At 43.5% G+C, this 20,921-nt stretch overlaps 1 pseudogene; it reads left to right on the forward strand.

The window, feature by feature from the left end:
* Positions 1–222: 222 nt before the first annotated feature.
* On the forward strand, positions 223–20,879 carry LOC116504261 (annotated as a pseudogene).
* Positions 20,880–20,921: the final 42 nt, after the last annotated feature.

The following is a 20,921-nucleotide window of genomic DNA, read 5'->3' on the forward strand; positions in this document are numbered from 1 at the left end:
CTATTCCTATTTCCTATTCCATTCCTATGCCTATTCCTATTCCTATTCTATTGACAAGATAGGTAGGAGTTTAAAAAAGGAGTTGATGGTCGAGAGGAAGCCCGGACTCAATGAAAGAACGAGTGTGATTTTCGGTCTTATGTCACTAGATGGCGATCTACAATAAGCGGCATTCAATCGTAGAAAACAGTGAATACAGTTCAGCGGCGACCAACGTGTTCTAGGGAAGGGGCAGAGGCTGAGATTGAATGGGTTGGAACGATAGAGTATTGCATTGCTAGAGAGGATGTGGAGAAGAGAGGAGGCGAAAGGCAAAAGTAACTTTCTCAGCCACGATGGTGTCGGCGGAGGCTCTTGTGCCTTTTGGAGGGGTCGAAGCAGCTCCTGGGAGGTGAGTGGTGGGCGGTAGGAGGAGAAGGCCGGGGGAAAGTCGGTCTCTTTGGGTTCCTCCACGGCGTATGAAGCAGAGGAAGCAACAGGCTAAAAAAATGTCGGCTTCTGCCAAATATTCTTTCCCTCCCCGAATTTTGTTCCTCTGGGGCTGCTCGATTTAAAACCGCTGCCTGTGATTTTACCAATGGGAGATTTGGGGAATTTAAAAAGTCTTTATAGTGATTTCTGTTTCATGTTCCTTAACCTTCCATCTCCCTCAGTCTTCACACAACACCTGATTCCTTCTGATTCTATTCACCCGTTTTATTGACCTGTCAAGTGAGGAATTTCATGGGCAAAACAGAATCTTGTGTCCCACTTTTCTAAAATCAGAACTAAGAATTTGAGAGAACACTTTTCTGGGGCATTTTGCAACTGAAATATAGGTTTTTTACATACAAAAATTCATAGATGTGTATTTATGTGTGCATACCTATATAATATTCAGTATTTTGAGGACTATTTTATAATAACTATAACTATATATATGTATGTATATGTGTGTATATGTGTATATATATATATATATATATATATATATATATATATATATATATATATATATATATATATGTACATGTATATGTATGTATGTATGTATATGTGTATGTGTATGTATGTATATATATATATATATATGTATATATATATATGTATATGTATGTATGTATATATATGTATATGTATATGTATTACACAATGCAAAAGAAAACTTGATTGAGCAGATTATACAGATTAAGGTAGCATTTTGCTACTTTTCCATGTAATGTTTTTGGGGGCTTATTTTGCCTTTTCCTTGTGTTCTGAAGCCATTTTTAAACAATAATCATACCTAACTCATTAATATGGATCTTACAGACAAGGAAGATACTAGAAGAGGACTGTGAATAACAGAGAATGAGAAGCAGTTTAAAACAAAAACAAAAAAACCAATCAAAATCTTTTCCACTTCCTCCAGAAAGTATAAAACTCTTCTCTTTCCTCAGAAGATGAGAAACAAGGGGAAGAGTAACAAGATAAAGTTTTGAGATGGAAACAATAGAGGATGTGGACTCAAGGAACGATTAAATGAAAAGTCAAAGGGGATAATTTCCATATTCAGAAAAAGTGGAAATAACTGGAAGTCAGTGGGAAAGAAAAGTTCCCTTGGATAGCCAAAATGGGGATGGCTTTAAAGAAAACCTTTGTGGAAGGAATGGATGACTTAAACCAAAGTACCTGCAGGTAAGAGATCAGAAATATTTTTGGCCTCCTCAAGTATGCAAGAATATCAGTGTTAGAAAAACACACATAGGGCCTATTGTGGAAAAAACAACAGATTGCAGATCACAGCTAATAATGCAAGAGAGAGTCCACAGAAGTGAAAATCCACACAAAAGCTCCTAGTGCAGCAAAGGTTTTATTCAGAACAGCTCCCTCATGGAAACTCTCACACTGGAGGGAAGCACTACCAGTGTTCCCATTGTGGCAAAAGCTTTAGCATGCCAGTTCGCTCTGGTGAGACACAATGGGGTGAAAACCTTTTAATGTCCTGAGTGTAAAAAAAGTTTCACTCGGAATTCCCACCTGGTGATACACCAGAGGACTCACACTGCAGAGAAGCTGTATGAGTGTCCTGATTGTGGGAAAACTTACACTTGGTAGTCTGATCTGATGAAGCATAAGAGGACTCACACGGGAGAGAGATTGTATGAGTGTCCACATTGTGAAAAAGGTTTTAGTCAGACTTCCAAACTGGTGAGACACCAGCGAACTCACTCAGGAGAGAAACCATATGAGTGTCTGTATTGTGGGAAAAGTTTCACTCAGAATGCCTAACCTTGTGATTCACCAGAGGACTCACACAGAGAGAAACCATATCAGTGTCCAGATTGTGAAAAGGCTTCAATTGAATTCTGAACTGGTGATACATCAGAGAACTCACACAGGAGAGAAACCGTATAAGTGTCCTGATTGTGGGAAAGATTTCTCTTCAAATTCTAACCTGGTGGTACACCAGAGAAGTCACACAGGAGAGAAACCACATGAGTGTCCTGATTGTGGGAAAGGTTTCAGGAGGAATTTCGATCTGTGTGATCCACCAAAGAACTCATACAGGAGAGAAACCATACAAGTGTCCTGATTGTGGGAAAGGTTTCTGTCGGAATTCTTATCTGGTGCTACACCAGAGAACTCACACAGGTAATAAACCATATCAATGTCTGGATTGTGATAAAAGTTTCAATTGGAATTCTGCCCTGATGATACATCAGAGGACTCACACAGGAGAAAAACCATATGAGTGTCTGGAGTGTGGCAAATGTTTCACTCGGAATTCCGATTTGGTTATACACCAGAAGACTCACTTGGGAGAGAAACCATATGAGTGTCCGGTTTGTGGGAAAAGTTTCAGTAAGAATTTCAATCTGGTGATACACCAGAGCACTCACACAGGAGATAAACCATATAAGTGTCCGGACTGTGGAAATGTTTTAGTCAGAATTCCCACCTGTGATACACCAGAGAACTCATACAGGAGAGAAACCATATGAGTGTCTGGATTGTGGGAAGAGTTTCAATCAGAATTCCAACCTTCTGTGTACACCAGAGAATTCACACAGGAGAGAAACCACATGAGTGTCCTGATTGTGGAAAGGTTTCAGGAGGAATTTCGATCTGGTGATCCACCAAAGAACTCATACAGGAGAGAAACCATACAAGTGTCCTGATTGTGGGAAAGGTTTCTGTCGGAATTCTTATCTGGTGCTACACCAGAGAACTCACACAGGGCAACAAACCATATCAGTGTCTGGATTGTGGTAAGGGGAGAAACCATTTTAATGCCCAGATTGCTGACAGTGTTTCAGACAAAATTCCTCTCTTATCGTACAGAAAATATTCCATGAGGTGTAATTTGATGTGTGTAGAGGAATCATTAATATCATTTCTGATCTCTCATTCCAAGCTCAACTTAGAAATTATTTTTATTCAAACATGTCTTATTATCAAACATGAAGGAGATCTTGTTGGGAGATCCAAGCCCGTTCTGAGCTTCCTTTTTCTGGCCCGGTACAAATTGTTGCCTTCCACACAAGGAAGACAGTGAAATCCCTATGGTTGGCTGCCGAAAGAAACCAGCCCAGCTATGAAATTCCCTTTTGCACATAGAGGGGAACTGCCTGCCCTCTTTTGGCAGGCAACTTTAGTTCTGTTTGCTTGTTGACTTACATGGTTTGTTAGCGATCGCAACTTGGAGGGGGCAGAATCTGGTTTTTGAGAGAGGCCATCACATGAGTATCTTGCTTTTATGACCACATGACTTAGGGCCAACATTTCTGCCCCCATTCTCGTCATAAGAAGGATCACCTGTATTCTATGCACAAAAGTGAAAGCCTCAATTTAATCACAATGGTGGAATGGTTCTTGAAGATGATGGAATTTGTTGAGATGAATAATCGACTTCCGCAATCAGAGAAAAAGACATTGTCTACATTCTTTGCTGGATTGAAAGCCCTTTAGAGGGTTGTGTGACACAGAAAAAAATGAAGTTATGTCATAGTTTATTAATAACCAATTATTGGTTAAAAAAAGTTATTTTTATAGACCATAGAGTAAGATACAATTTTATATTTCTAATTATGTCACTGTAAGGTAAATTGGAAGTAGCTTTGGTTTATTAGTTCTTGTTCTATTTTATCTGTTTAAAATAATAATTAAGGGAAAGGTTTCCTCTGACCAATTGTATCCAAATCTAGAGAGTGGTGCTCTTCTCTTTTCTTACCTGAGAGAGCCAGTGTTGTCTGAAGACACTTCCTGGTCAGTTTTGTTACTTATGAAAATATGTTTATTATTTAGATTCAACATTATAGAATGTTTAGTATTATTATATTAAAAACGGGGGGGAAGAACCTAAGAATCAACGACCTTGAACAAACCCACAATTCCAGTTCAGTGTTAGGTTAGGGCAGGAAGGTGTCTGCCAGAAACAACTGGATGCTAATTTAAAATTGCCAACCGAGAGGCAGGAAGTATTTCTGGGCAGGTAGGTATGGCTACTCGGTGGATTTAAAATGAGTAAGATCCTCTTTCTTCTCCAATATGTTACCCGGAAGAGCTTTGTATGCCAGCTTCACTCTCTGAAATAAAAAGGAAATATTATTTGTTTATATAAATCCATATGCTTTCCTATCTCACTATCAAAGGAGCATGATGGTCCAGCAGTTAAATATGCTGAGGAAGTGAGCAGTAACATTGATAGCCTGGGTTAGAAACCCACATGCCATACAACAGGGTGAAGGTACTAGTTACTTGCTGCAACTCCTGCACACAGCTAGCAGTTTGAAAGCATGCAATTGTTTTTTTGTGGGGAGGTGGGTGTTATTTAATGATCCTGTAATCCTTTGAGAGGTGGAGTCTGGGAATGGAGCTGAGTGTTTACTGGCCGGATGCCTTTCCTGTCCTAATGCAGAATTTGCAGCAGATACATACTCATTGTGCCCAGAGAGAGAAATTTCAGCCTCTACCTATATCGAACCCACAGGCTCTTGATGATGAGGCAAGACCTCTAGGCCACTGCACCAACTCTTTGAAAGTATGCAAATGTGTGTAGATAAATAGGTATCACTTTGGTGGAATGGTAAACAGCATGCTGTGCACCTCTGTTTAGAGCCACATAAACTGGCTCCTTCAGCTAGAAACAGAGATAAGCACCGCCTCCTAGAATAGATTGGACAGAGGAAACCTTTAGGAGGAAAAAAGGGTGGCAAAATTTTATGGGAAAGAGTTCCCATAGGGCTGGAGCTGCAGTAAAAAAACATTCGTTTTTAAAGCTCCTATCAGCAAACTTTAAAGGAATGGACAAGGAGCATGCCCCTCCCTCCCACCTCAACCAGTAGAACAGGTAGATGCAAAATAATAAAGGTGGGAGAATAATGACAAGTTTCCTACTGGCTCAGTGCTTAGAATGCAGTATTGCCAGCTGATTCTGCCCACAGCCAGCAATTTGATCCTGACTGGGCTTGAGATTGACAGCCTTCCATTCTTCTGAGATTCGTAAAATGAGGACCCAGATAGTTGGGGGCATATGCCGACTCTGTATACCAGTGGTAGTCAACCTGGTCCCTACCGCCCACTAGTGGGCATTCCAGCTTTCATGGTGGGTGGTAGGGGTTTGCTGTAACTCTGCTTTATAAATTTTATAAAGTAAAGTTATTTCCCTACTTTATAAATCACCATTACTGTTGAACTGGTGGGCGGTTAGAAAATTTAATACTACCAGAAATACAAAAGTGGGGAGTAGGTATAAAAAGGTTGACTACCCCTGCTGTAAACAAAGACTGCAATAAAGCCTTCTGTGGTGGTATAAGTGTCTAAATGCTATTACTATAATAAAGAAATAGCTTTTTAAGGGGATGACCAGTAATTGAATTGTACCTGTAAAGAAAACAATCTAGTGCAGCTCTCATCATAAACACTTTACATAGGAAATATGGGGTCACTCATTATTGTATGCACGGCTGCACTCTGGAGCATTTGAATTTTTGGGTGGTCCAGTGCAGTGATCCAAATAGGAGGTGAACTATGTGCAAGGCCTCCTGGTCCAGAAAAGGGGCACAATTGGCACACTAGATGAATCTGCACAGCCCTTCCCCAAGTTATGTCCTCCTCAAGCAGGAGCCATGACTCCAGGAATACCTCCAAATTACGGTTCAGTCCAGGGAAGTAGCAGTCTGTCCAGAGTCAAAGATGAAACGTCATCTGGACAAGAAGTGGGGAGGGGAGAGGCAAAAACACATGAATACTCCATCTTGCCAGGGTTGAATTGAAGTTGGTAGTCTCCGGGCATCACTCTGGCTGGCTGGAGGTACTTAATGGGGTATCATAAGATGGATGGCCTCCTTGGGCGGTTTCAACTAAATGTTAAAAGGAGGAGCAAAAGGGTTAGGTCCCAGGCCACCCAATATTGCAGGGCCCTGGGATTCAGCCATTCCTCTCCACTTCTCCAAGTGGAACCAGCCAGGAAGGTAGAGAAGATCAGGAGTAAAATTCAGCAGGTTCTGAAAGATTCTGGAGAACCGGTAGCAGAAATTATGAGTGGCTTGGAGAACTGGCAAATACCACCTCTGGTTCACCCCACCCCCATCTATTCTCTGCCCCCAAGTCCCTGCTGTTTGGGAAGAAATGGGGATTTTGCAGTAAACTTCCCTGAAGTTGGATGGGAATGGAGATTTTGCAGTATCCTTGTCCTGCCATGCCCACCAAGCCACGCCCACTGAACCGGTAGTAAAAAAAAATGAATTTCACTACTGATCCACCAAAACACTTAAATGAGTTTATAAAATGTGACATCACATTACCAGAACATTTAATGAGGGAAATTTCAGCTGTTCCACTTCTTCCTATATCTCCAAGACCATGCGGGTCGTTAAGTGAACACTTCATGTGACTCTGATGTGGGAAGATATAGGAGTCCCAGGGTAGGAGAACAGCAGCTGAGAGCTAAGGCCAAGTGGGTAGTCTCCAGGCCTGCTCCTTTCTTGGCCTGGGAGAGGAATTGAGAGGAAACTGCTTAAATGCAGGATTCTTTAGATCAGCTTTCTACAAACTAGCACCCTCCAAAGATTTTGACTTAACTCCTCTCGAAACTGGGAAGGCTGCTTGGAGGAATTCTGCCCTCTAATGACATTTAGCCCCTGCAAGAATGCAGATGGGAAAATAATCTACTCTGTAGAAATGTTTGGAAGCAATGTGGGTGGGCGCTTCAAGGTTCTGCCACATATTTTATTCTTCTATTAATGGGATGAAGCTGGCAATCATTTAGGCCAATGTTTCCTTTCCTATTTGCACATCATGCCACACACCCCTCTCCCAAGGGATCTTTCCTTTGGTTTAGTTGCCGCTTCTGGTAAAAGAAACTTCGGGCTCAGCTCCAAGGACAATGGATGCCCTCTCGGGGGACCTGAAAGAAAAGGTTTGGGATGGAGCCTCAGGGAGGAAAGCTATCGATGAGCTCCATGGGAGTCGAATAGGACTTGATGGCACTTAAGGAAGCACGGAATCAATGAGAACATCTTCAAACGCCTTAGGATAGAACGAGCCTGTTCTTCCGTTTTATGTCGCTAGACGGCGCTCTTCAGAGAAGCAATATCCGCGGCTCCAAAGCAGATACTGTACATCTGCAGGAAGGGAGAGAGCCTTAGCTTGAACGAGTTGAGGCGATAGAGTATTAGTTTGCTAGATAGGATAGCCAACATCCATTGACGGTTATGGCCCAACAAGAAGAAGAAAGGATATGGCGGAGAGGACGCGAAAGGCAGAGATACTTCCTCTTCCGGCTCAGCAAGGGGAGGATAATGGCGTCGGCGGAACCTCTTGCCGTTCGGAGCGTCGAAGCAACTTCTGGGAGGTGAGTGGTGGGCAGGTCGGAGGAGAAGCCGGGAGCAAGTTGGGCCCTTTGGGTTCCTCGACGGTGTATGAAGCAGATTAAGCAAACAGGTTAAAACGTATCGGCTTCTGCCAAATATTCTTTCCCTCCCCGAATTTTGTTCCTCTGGGCTGCTCGATTTAAAACCGCTGCCTGTGATTTTACCAATGGGAGATTTGGGGAATTTAAAAAGTCTTTATAGTGATTTCTGTTTCATGTTCCTTAACCTTCCATCTCCCTCAGTCTTCACACAACACCTGATTCCTTCTGATTTTATTCACCCGTTTTATTGACCTGTCAAAACAGAATCTTGTATAGGATTTGGGCATCATTTCATCTCTTAGTGTCCCACCTTTCTAAAATTAGATCAAAGAATTTGAGAGAATACCCTTCTGGGACATTTTGAAGACTGAAATAAACAAAGAGTTTTTCTACATACACAAATTCATAGATGTGTTTTTACGTGTGCATATAGGTGTATCTGTATAATCTGCAGTATTTTCAGGAATATTTTATAACAATTTTCAATGCTAATAATGATTTACACAATACAAAAATAAAATTATTGAGTGGAAATTTGAACTAATATTTTTATATGTAACTTTAACCTTTATTATTATTAACGTTAAAGTACCTTTTTGATGTTTTCCATGGTAACATATTTGGGCTTTTTTGGGTGTTTCCTCATGTTACTGCAATCATTTTTAAAGAATAATGAAACTAACTTATTAATATGGATCTTACAGGCAAAGAAGATGCTAAGAAGAGGTCTGTGAATAACAGAGAATGAGAAGCAGAGTTAAAACAAAAACAAAAAAATCAACATTTTTTCCAACGTTTACTTTCCTGCAGAAAGTATAAAAACTCTTTTCTTTCCTCAGAAGATAAGAAACAAGGGAAACAGTAACAAGAATTAAGTTTTGAGCTGGAAACAATAGAGTATGTTGGACACAAGGAAAGATCACATGTAAAGTCAAAGGGGATAATTTCCAAATTCAGAAAAAGTAGAAATCACTGGAAGTCATACGGAAGGAAAATTTCCCTTGGAAAGCCAAAATGGAACGGCATTAATGAAAGTTTTTGTGGAAGGAAAGAATGGCTTAAACCGAAGTACCTGCAGATAAGAAATATTTTTGGCCGCCTCAAGTATGCAAGAATATCAGTGTTAGGAAAACACACATACGGCCTATTGTGGAAAAAACAACAGGTTACAGATCACAGATAATAATGCAAGAGGGGGTCCATATAAATGAAAATCCATACAAATGCTTCTAGTGCAACAAACATTTTACTCACAACAGCTCTGGAGAGTAGACCTACAAGTGGTCGCAATGTGGCAAAAGCTTTATACGCCAGTTCACCCTGGTGAGACATAAGAGGATTCCCACTTGGGGGAAAAGCCTTTGAATGTCCTGATTATGGAAAAAATTTCACTTGGACCTCCCACCTGGAGATACACCATAGGACTCACACTAGAGAGATTCCGTATAGGTGTCCTGATTGTGGGAAAATTTATACTTGGAAGTCTGATCTGATGAAGCATCAGAGAACTCACATGGGAGAGAAACCATATGAGTGTCTGTATTGTGGGAAATGCTTCACTCAGAAAGCCAACCTAATAAAACACCAGAGGACTCACATGGGAGAGAAACCATATGAGTGTCTATACTGTGGGAAAAGTTTCACTCAGAATGCCAGCCTGTTGATACACCAGAGGACTCACACCGGAGATAAACCATATGAGTGTCAGGATTGTGGGAAAAGTTTCACTCAGAATTACAACCTTGTGATACACCAGAGGATTCACACAGGAGAGAAACCATATGAGTGCCTGGATTGTGGGAAAAGTTTTAGTCGAAAATCCCAACTGGTGGAACACCAGAGAACTCACACAGGAGAGAAACCATATAAGTGTCCAGATTGTGGAAAAGCTTTCTTTTGGAATTCTAAGCTGGTAGTACACCAGAGAACTCACACAGGTAGCAAACCATACGCGTGTCTGGATTGTAGTAAAAGTTTCAATTGGAATTCCGCCCTGGTGAAACACCAGAGGACTCACACAGGAGAAAAACCATATGAATGTCTAGAGTGTGGGAAAAGTTTCACTCAGAATTACGACTTGCTTATACACCAGAGGACTCACTCGGGAGAGAAACCATATGAATGTCCTGATTGTGGGAAAAGTTTCAGTAAGAATTTCAATCTGGTGATGCACCAGAGCACTCACACAGGAGAGAAACCATATGAGTGCATGAACTGTGGAAAACATTTCAATCGAAATTCCCACCTGGTAGAACACCAAAGAACTCACACAGGGGAGACACCATATAAGTGTTCGGATTGTGGGAAGAGTTTCAAGCAGAATTCCAACCTTCTCATACACCGGAAGACTCATACAGGAGAGAAACCATATAAGTGTCCTGATTGTGGGAAAGGTTTCTGTCGGAATTCTCACCTGGTGCTACACCAGAGAACTCACACAGGCAGCAAACCATATGAGTGTCTGGACTGTGGGAAATGTTTCACTCAGAGTTCCAACCTTGTGATACACCAGAGGACTCACACAGGCGAGAAACCATATGAATGTCTGGATTGTGGAAAAAATTTCACTCAAAATTCCCAACTGGTGAAACACCAGAGGATTCATACGAGAGAGAAACCATATGAGTGCCTGGATTGTGGGAAAAGTTTCAGTCGAAATTCCCACCTGATGGGACACCAGAAAACTCACACAGGAGAGTAACCATATAAATGTCCTGATTGTGGGAAGAGTTTCAGTAAGAATTTCAGTCTGGTGATACACCAGAGCACTCACACAGGGGAGAAACCATATGAGTGTCTGGAGTGTGGTAAAAAATTCATTCAGAATTCGAAGCTTGTGATACACCAGAGACCTCACACAGGAGAGAAACCATATAAGTGTCCTGATTGTGGGAAAGGTTTCTGTTGGAATTCTCACTTGGTGCTACACCAGAGAACTCACACAGGGAACAAACCATATGAGTGTCTGCACTGTGGGAAATGTTTCACTCAAGAGTTCCAACCTGGTGATACACCAGAGAACTCACACAGGAGAGAAACCATATGAATGTCAGGATTGTGGAAAAAGTTTCACTCAGAATTCCAAACTGGTGAAACACCAGAGGACCCACATAGGAGCGAGACCATAACGAATGTCAGTGTTGTGGGAAAGATTTCAGTATCAGGTCTAGCCTTATAAATCATGTAAGGTTACACATCAGGGGAAAACCATTTTAATGCCTAGTGTTCCTGACAAAATTCCTCTCTTATTGTACAGAAGTTATTCCATGAAGTGTAATTTGATGTGTGTACAGAAATTATCAATATCATTTCTGATCTCTCATGCCAAGCTCAGATGAGAAATTAACCATTTTAATTTCTCAGCTGATTGTTTTTATTATTAAACATGAAGGAGATTTGTGTTGGGAGATCCAAGCTCTTCTGAGCTTCCTTTCTGTGGACCAGTGCAGTTCCCTTCCACACAGGGATGACAGGTGAAGGCCTATATTTGGCCGGCAAAAGAAATCTGCCCAGCAACAAATTCAGCTAAGCAATAGAGATGAGCACTGACTCCTAGAGTAGGACATGACCGGACAGAGGAAACCTTAAGAGGAAAAAAGCCTGTCAAGTTTTGTAGGAAAGAGTGTTCCCATGAAATAGTTTATGAGAAATATACCCATAGGGCTGGAGCTGCAGTAGAAAAGGTTCATTTTTAAGCTCCTATCAGCAAAATTTAAAGGAATGGACAAGGAGAATGCCCCCCCTCCATCTCAACCAGTAAAACAGAGAGATGCAAAAAAAAAAAAAGGTGGAATAATGACCGTGCTTATAATGCACTATTGGTAGCTGACACTAAGCACAGCCTGCAATTTGATCCTGACTGTGCTTGAGATTGACAGCCTTCCATCCAGCTAAGATCCATAAAATGATTGTTGGGGGCTATATGCTGACTCTGTAAACCAAGACTACTATAAAGGGTCCTCTGGTGATACATGTGCCTAAATGCTATTGCTATAATAAAGAAATAGCTTTTAAAGGGGATGGCCAGTAACTTGAATTATACCTGTAAAGAAAACAGGGAATATGGGGACACTCATTACTGTATGCATTGCTGCATTCTTGCCTATTTGAATTTTTGGGTGGTCCAGTGCAGTGATCCAAATAGGAAGTGAACTATGTCCAAGGCCTCGTGGTCAAAAAAAGGGGCACAATTGGCACACTAGATGAATCTGCACAGCCCTTTCTCAAGTTACGTCCTCCTCAAGCAGGAGCCGTGAGTCAAGGAATACCTCCAAATTATACACCGGTTCAGTCCAGGGAAGTATAATCTACTCTGTAGAAATTGAATTGAATTGAATTTATTATATTTATATGTTGCCCTTTCCCCCCCGAAGGGGACTCAGGGCGGCTCACAATTCAAATCAGGGAAGGGGGGTACAGACAGAAAATAAAAGACAGAACATAACAATTCATAATTTAAAAACACACAACGGTCATACCATTCGAGACGGGGGCAACAGCTCTTTAGCCCCAGGCCTGTCGGAACAGCCAGGTTTTAAGGGCTTTGCGGAAGGCCTGGAGGGTGGTGAGGGTTCGAATCTCCACGGGGAGTTCGTTCCAGAGGGTCGGAGCAGCCACAGAGAAGGCTCTCCTCTGAGTAATCGCCAGTCGGCACTGGCCGGCGGATGGAATTCGGAGGAGGCCTAATCTGTGGGATCTAATCGGTATAGTGGAGGTGATTGGCAGCAGGCGGTCTCTCAAGTACCCAGGTCCAATACCATGAAGGGCTTTATAAGTGACGACTAGTGCCTTGAAGCTTATCTGGAGACCAATAGGCAGCCAGTGCAGCTCGCGGAGGATAGGTGTTACGTGGGTGAACCGAGGTGCACCCACGATTGCTCGCGCGGCTGCATTCCGGACAAGCTGAAGTCTCCGAATGCTCTTCAAGGGTTGCCCCATGTAGAGCGCGTTGCAGTAGTCCAGTCTAGAGGTCACAAGGGCATGAGTGACTGTTGTGAGGGCCTCCCGGTTCAGGTAGGGACGCAACTGGTGCACCAGGCGAACCTGGGCAAATGCCCCCCTGGTCACAGCTGACAAATGGTGTTCAAAAGTCAGCTGTGGGTCCAGGAGGACTCCCAAGTTGCGGACCCTATCTGAGGGGCGTAGTATTTGACCCCCCCCCCCAGCCTGAGAGATGGAACACTTGGCCAATTATTGGGAGGGAAGCACAGCAGCCACTCGGTCTTATCTGGATTGAGTACAAGCTTGTTAACCCACATCCAGTCTCTAACAGCCTCAAGGCCCTGGCTCATCACATCCATCGCTTCATTGAATTGGCATGGGGCGGACAGATACAACTGTGTATTGTCCGCATACTGGTGGTATTTTATCCCGTGCTGTTGAATGATCTCGCCCAGCGGTTTCATGTAGATATTAAAAAGTAGGGGGGACAGGACCGAACCCTGTGGCACCCCATATGTTAGGGGCCTAGGGGTCGATCTCTGCCCTCCGACTAACACCGACTGCGACCTGTCCAAGAGGTAAGAGGAGAACCACCGTACAACAGTGTCTCCCACCCCCACCTCCCACAGTCATCGCAGAAGGATACCATGGTCGATGGTATCGAAAGCCGCAGAGAGGTCAAGGAGCACCAGGATGGAGGCATGGCCTCCATCCCTGGCTCGCCAGAGATCATCGGTCAATGCAACCAAAGCGGTTTCTGTGCTGTAGCCAGGCCTGAAGCCAGACTGGAATGGATCAAGATAACTGGCTTCCTCCAAGGACCACTGGAGCTGAAAGACCACCACCTTCTCAACAACCTTCCCCACAAAGGGGAGGTTGGAGACTGGACGATAGTTGTTAAGAACGTCTGGATCCAAAGATGGTTTCTTCAGAGGGGTCTCACCACCGCCGCCTTTAAGGCGGGGGGAAAGACTCCCTCCCAGAGGGAGGCGGCAACAACCACCTGGATCCAGCCCCGTGTCACCTCCCTGCTGTTAACAACCAGCCAGGAGGGGCACGGGTCCAGTACACATGTGGAGGCACCTACAGCTCTCATGGCCTTGTCCACGTCCTCGGGGGTAACAGCTTGAAAATCAATCCAGCGATGATCTACCAGAATATCCCTTGGTGCCTTGGCTGGATCTGCAGAATTGGAGTCCAGGTCCGCCAGAAACTGAGCAACTTTATCCGCAAGGAACTGGACGTAGTCCTCAGCCCTGCCCTGTAACGGATCACCCGTATCCCTATTTAGGAGGGAACGGGTTATCCTAAACAGGGCGGCTGGGCGGAAGCAATCAGAGTGGCAATGTAAGTTCTTTTTGACGTCCTGATTGCCCGGATGTACTCTCTGATGCAGGATGTTAAAAGTGCTCGTTTCGATTCGGATTTACTGGACCTCCATTGGTGCTCTAGGCGTCTCTTCTGGCGCTTCATCTCCCGGAGTTCCTCGGTAAACCAAGGGGCCCTCCTGGATCCACTGCCTCAGAGCGGCCGTAGAGGCGCAATCCGGTTAAGAGACTCCGTCGCTGCCGAGTTCCAAGCAGCAACCAGAGTCTCCACCGGACTGCGGGCGAGGGTATCAGGAATAACCCCAAGTTCCGTCTGGAATCCCAAAGGGTCCATAAGTCGCCTGGGGCGGAACCACCTGGTCGGTTCCTCCTCCCTACAGTGGGGGTTTGGTCTCCGAAAGTCAAGCCTCAGTAGGTAGTGGTCTGACCACGACGGGTACGATCTCACTACCCCTCAGACCAAGATCACAAGTCCACTGCTCCGAGAGAAATACGAGGTCGGGCGTGTGACCCGCTGAGTGGGTTGGGCCCCGAATTACTTGGGTCAAGCCCATGGCTGTCATGGAAGCCCTGAACTCCTGCGCTCCATTAGAGTGGTCACCGAGCGAAGGCAAATTGAAATCCCCCAGAACCATGAGCCTGGGGAACTCAATTGCCAGCTCGGCTACCGACTCGAGTGAGGGGAGGGCTGCTGCAAGGCTGTTGGGAGGCAGGTACGTTAGCAGCAGGCCCACTTGACCCTTTAGGTCCAACTTCAGCAGCAGGGACTCACACCCGACAAGCTCCGGAGCAGGGATCCTACGAGGTACTAAAGACTCTCGGATAACAATGGCCACACCCCCACCCCTTCTCTGAGCTCTCGGCTGATGGAGCACCTGAAATGGGCGCTAAATGAATGAATGCTCGTGGGGATTACCTGTATAGGGCACTTTTAGCAAGATGGATGAAATTTTGATGGTCAGGGAGCGCCAAAAAGGAGATTGCTCTTGTTCAATTTAGAAGTTAACTGGGCCCCCTGGCCTTACTATGTTCATGCCTGGTGTTATTCTTGCCCCAATTTTTCTCCTTGCAAGGAGTTAAACTGCAGATGTTAGCCTCAGGATTAGCGGCATATAAATTTAATCAAGAAATGCATAGACCTTCAGTGCCTCAAGTAACTTGCAGATGGGCAGCCTCAGCGGGGCAATTTTTTTGGAGTCATCTCTTTTTCCTCTGATTTATTTCAAATATTTACGTTGCTACTTGTCTTATAACAAACACTGGCTGCCTCTGAATCAGTAATTAACTTAAAAACTGTATTAAAACCGAATGTATAAAAACAAAATCCTGGTCCCAAATCAAGCTTCTGGTGTGCAGGCACCTCTTCTTGTCCCAATATTTTTTGGGGAAAGGGATATCTTTGATGCTTTATGGAAAACTAGAAGGGTAAGGCCTGACCAACTTCAGAGGGAAGAGTGTCTCGTAGGACAGGGTCTGCAATGGAAACGGCTGACTTCCTAGCTACAATCCATGAGAATTGCAACCAATGCCGTTTTGGTGAAGCCAGACTGAGAAGGGCCCAGTGACTTTCCTCCTGAACAGCCTTTTCTCTGGGTGGCAAAGTCAGAGCTGCAAGCAGAGAGTGAATTAAAGTCCCAGGCTGCCAAACTTTCCTTGCCTCTTCAGATGAACTTATAAGTGATCTTAATCTGCAGCAAAGCCTTGAACTGCTCTGCCAGGAAAATCTCTCATGGTTTTCTTAAGCATTAAAAACTACTGTTGAAGGCATAAAGCCAGCCAGGATCCTAATTGTCCAGAAGAGAAGGGAATTACTTTTCCAGCCTCTCTTGAGCTTGGAAAATAAATATGGATAATTCTCTGGTTGCGACAGGAATTGGTGCCAGAATTTCCATTGCTAAGCAGGGGTGGGGCACCAATAAGGAATACCCAGCTTGTTAGCTAAAAATGGAAATAAATGAAAATAAAACCACAGAGACGAGAAGTCAAGCTTCGTTCTTACAGCTTCATCAAGTTACAGAGGCAAGTTCTGAGGAGTTACCTTGCACACCACCTAGAGGAAAAAGTGGCTGGAACCAAGGGAGATGCACTTTCTCCCTTCCTATTTGTACGTCATTTCTAGCACTCCACCCACCCCCAAAATGGATCTTTCCTTTGGTTTAGTTGCCGTTTCTGGCAAAGGAAGCTTCGGACTCAGCTCCAAGGGCTATGAATGCCCTCTCGGGAGACCTGGAAGGAAAGGTTTGGTGATGGAGCTTCAGGGAGAAAAGCTATCAATCAGCTTAACGGGAGTCGAATAGGATTTGATGGTCCACACAAGGAAGCACCGAATCAATGCTTCCGCCATGTGTCGCTAGATGGCGCACCACTCGCGGCCAGGAATAAGGTACGGTACAACGGCGGCAGAGGTATTCTAGGAAAGCAGGAGGAGCTGAGCTGGACTGGAACGAGTTGATATGATAGAGTATTGTATTCCTAGAGAGTTTATTGATTCGCCCAGGATCCGTATTCCTAGAGAAGACGTGGAGGAGAGGAGGCGAAAGGCAGAAGAACTTCCTCTTCCTGCTCACCCACGGGAGTGTTTTGGTGTCGGCGGAGCCTCTTGTGCTGTTTGGAGGGTCGAAGCGGCTCCTGGGAGGTGAGTGGAGGGCAGTTCGGAGGAGAAGCAGCAAGCAAGTCGGGCCCTTTGGCTTCCTCCACGGCCTTAACGTGGCTGCTGTTCTGTATCTTCTTCCCCTCCCCAAATTTTATTCCTCTGGGGCTGCGCGATTTAAAACTGCTGCCTGTCATTTTCTGCTGGGAAGTGGCAGATTTCAAGAAATCTTCATATGTTCTTTCTATTTCTTAAGCGCCCATCAGTTTCACGGGGAATGCGGATGCTTTAAATCTTGCATAGCATTTGGGCACCATTTCATTTTTTATATGTGCCCACCTTTGTAAATTTAAATAAAAAAAGTGAATGCACTTTTGGGACATTTTGCACACTGCTACACCTAGATTGCCTACCTAGATAAATTCATAGGTTTTTATTTCTGTGCAAGCATAACCGTGTGATTTATCCAAGCCAAAAAGAGAATATTATAATTGACCCGATATTTGAACTTGGATCTTGCTAGTCTGCTATATGCCAAATGAATCATAGTTAATGTTAGAACTGAAACTATGATTTTAATTTTTTCATATTAATATATGCCGGTGGTTTCCCCATTTTATGTGTTCTGCAGCCATTTTTTAGACAATAAGAAAACTAACTCATTGATATGAATCTTACAGACAAAGAGAATGCCAAGGAGATTACTGTGGAAAACAGAAACTGAGAAGCATCATTAAAAAGGAAAACAAGCCATCAAATACATTTATTTTGGAAAGTTAAAACCTCTTTTCATTCCTCAGCAGATAAAAGACAAGGGAGCCAATAACAAAAACTTTTCAGCTGGAAAAAAATATGTGGATTTGAAGCAACTGTTACTAAGAAGTCAAGGGGGATGATATCGGAATAAAGAAAAAGTGCAAATACCTGGAAGTCAGTGGGAAGGAGGAAAAGGTCCCTTGGAAATTTGGGCATGTATTATTTAAAGCCTTTGAGGAAGGAAATAATAGCTTGAATCAACCAACCACCAAGTAAGAGATCACAAATATTTTTGGCCTGTACAAAAATCCAAGAATATCAGTGTTGGAAAAACAACACAGGCAGCTTAATGTGTGGGAGCGAACACATTGTAAATCACAGCTGACTATGCATAAGAAGATCCACGAAATGAAGCGCCATAGAAATATTTGCAATGAAGCAAAAGCTTTACTCCAAAAATCTTCTTCATGATTAATGGAAGGACCCATACCGCAGAGAAGTGCTCCCAATGTGTCAGAAGATTTACAATGCAGACCAATTTGATGAAACAGAAGAGGACTTGCAGTGGCGAGAAACACTTTGAATGTCCTGATTGTGGGAAAAAATTCACATGGAATTCTGAGCTGGTGATACACCAGAGGACTCATACAGGAGAGAAACCATATAAGTGTCCTGATTGTGGGAAAGGTTTCTGTCGGAATTCCAACCTGGTGATACACCGGAGAACTCACACAGGAGAAAAACCATACGAGTGTTTGGATTGTGGGAAATGTTTCCAGAATAATTCCCACCTGGTGAAACATCAGAGGATTCACACTGGAGAAAAACCATATGAGTGTCTAGAGTGTGGGAAAAGTTTCACTCATAATTATGACTTGCTTATACACCAGAGGACTCACTCGGGAGAGAAACCATATGAGTGTCCTATTTGTGGGAAAAGTTTCAGTAAGAATTTCAATCTGCTGATACACCAGAGCATTCACACAGGAGAGAAACCATATGAGTGTGTGGACTGTGGGAAACATTTCAATCAAAATTCCCACCTGGTGGAACACCAAAGAACTCACACAGGAGAGACACCATATGAGTGTCCGGATTGTGGGAAAAGTTACATTCGAAATTCTGACTTGGTGATACATCAGAGGACTCACACTGGAGAAAAACCATATGAGTGTTCTGATTGTGGGAAAGGTTTCTTTCGGAATTCTTCCCTGGTGCTACACCAGAGAACTCACACAGGCAACAAACCATATGAGTGTCCAGACTGTGGGAAACGTTTCACTCAGGGTTCCAACCTGGTGACACACCAGAGGACTCACACAGGAGAGAAACCATATAAGTGTCACGATTGTGGAAAAAGTTTCACTCAGAAGTCCAAACTGGTGAAACACCAGAGGATTCACACAGGAGAGAAACCGTATGAGTGCCTGCATTGTGGGAAAAGTTTCAGTCAAAATTCCCACCTGGTAGGACACCAGAAAACACACAGGAGAGAAACCATATAAGTGTCCTGATTGTGGGAAAGGTTTCTTTTCGAATTTTAAGCTGGTGGTACACCAGAGAACTCACCGAGGCAACAAACCATATGAGTGGCTGGATTGTGAAGTTTCAATTGGAATTCGAACCTGGTGAAACGCCAGAGGACTCACACAGGAGCAAGACCATAATGAATGTCAAGATTGTGGGAAAGATTTCAGTATCAGGTCTAGCCTTATATATCATGTAAGGTTACACATCAGCGAGAAACCATTTAATGCCTAGATTGCTGACAGTGTTTCAGACAAAATTCCTCTCTTATTGTACAGAAGATATTCCATGAGGTGTAATTTGATGTGTGTAGAGAAATCATCAATAATCATTTCTGATTATTCCAAGCCCAGCTGAGAAATTAACCATTTTAATTTCTCAGCTGATTGTTTTTAATCAAACGTGTTATTATTAAGCGTGAAGGAGGAGATCTGTGTTGGGAGATCCAAGCCCTTCTGAGCTTCCTTTCTGTGGCCCAATGCAGTTGTTCCCTTCCACACAGGGATGACAAGTGAAGGCCTATATTTGGCCGGCAAAAGAAACCTGCCCAGGAACAAAATTCAACTAAGAAATAGAGATGAACACTGACTCCTAGAGTCGGACATGCCCGGACAGAGGAAACCTTTAGAAGGAGAAAATCCTGTCAAATTTCATAGGAAAGAGGGTTCCCATCAAATAGTTTATGAGAAAGAGTTCCCATAGGGCTGGAGCTGCAGTAGAAAATGTTCATTCTTAAGCTCCTATCAGTAAAATTTAAAGGAATGGGCAAGGAGGATGCCCCTCCATCTCAACCAGTAGAACAGGTAGATGCAAAAAAAAATAAAGGTAGGGGAATAATGACAGATGCCCCACTGGCACAGCGCTTATAATGCAGTATTGCTAGCTGACATTAACCACACCTGCAATTTGATCCTGATGGCGCTTGAGATTGACCGCCTTCCATCCAGCTGAGATTCGTAAATTATTGTTGGGGGCTATATGCTGACTCTGTAAACCAAGACTGCTATAAAGGGTTCTCTGGTGATATATGTGTCTAAATGCTATTGCTATAATAAAGAAATAGCTTTAAAGGGGATGACCAGGAACTTGAATTATACCTGCAAAGAAAACAATCCAGTGCAACTTTCATTACAAACACATTACAGAGGGAATATAGGGACAAACATTACTGTATGTAGTGAGCACCTCATGTGACTCTGATGTGGGAAGAAATAGGAGTCCCAGGCAAGGAAGACAGCAGCTGAGGGCTACAGGTAAGTGGGTGGTCTCCAGGTCTGCTCCTTTCTGTGCTTGGGAGAGGAATTGAGAGGCAACTGCTTAAATGCAGGACTCTTTAGATCAGCTTTCTACAAACTAGCACCCTCCAAAGACTTTGACCAAGTTGCCTTTGGGTAGATTCAATGGTGGAATCTTAACTCCTCTGGAAATTGGCTCCTCCGAGGAATTCTGCCCTCTAGTGAGATTTAGGCACTGCAAGAATGCAGATGGAAAAATAATATCTCCTCTGTAGATGTGTTTGGAAGCAATGTGGGTGGGCGCTTCGGTTTTTTTGTCCCGTATTTCATTCTTCTATTAATGGGATGAAGCTGGCAGTCATTTAGGGCAGTGTCTCCTTTCCTATTTGCACATCATTTCCCCCTCAAGCTATCTTTTCCTTTGGTTTAGTTGCAGCTTCCAGCAAACGAAGCTTCGGGCTTAGCTCCAGACATCATAAGTGCCCCCCCCCTTTTTAAAGGTTTTTATTGTTTCATTTTCATAACAAATAACCCCATGTGTACTGTTACATAACTAACATTTTTTTAATATTGTTAGATATTTACATCAATTCGTCTTAATATCATCCCCCAAAAACTATTATTGGCTCTTCTGCTCTCCATACACCATATATGTACCCTATCCATCA

This window comes from Thamnophis elegans, chromosome 2 (genome assembly GCF_009769535.1).
Source record: "Thamnophis elegans isolate rThaEle1 chromosome 2, rThaEle1.pri, whole genome shotgun sequence".
In the NCBI taxonomy this organism is placed as follows: Eukaryota; Metazoa; Chordata; class Lepidosauria; order Squamata; family Colubridae; genus Thamnophis; species Thamnophis elegans.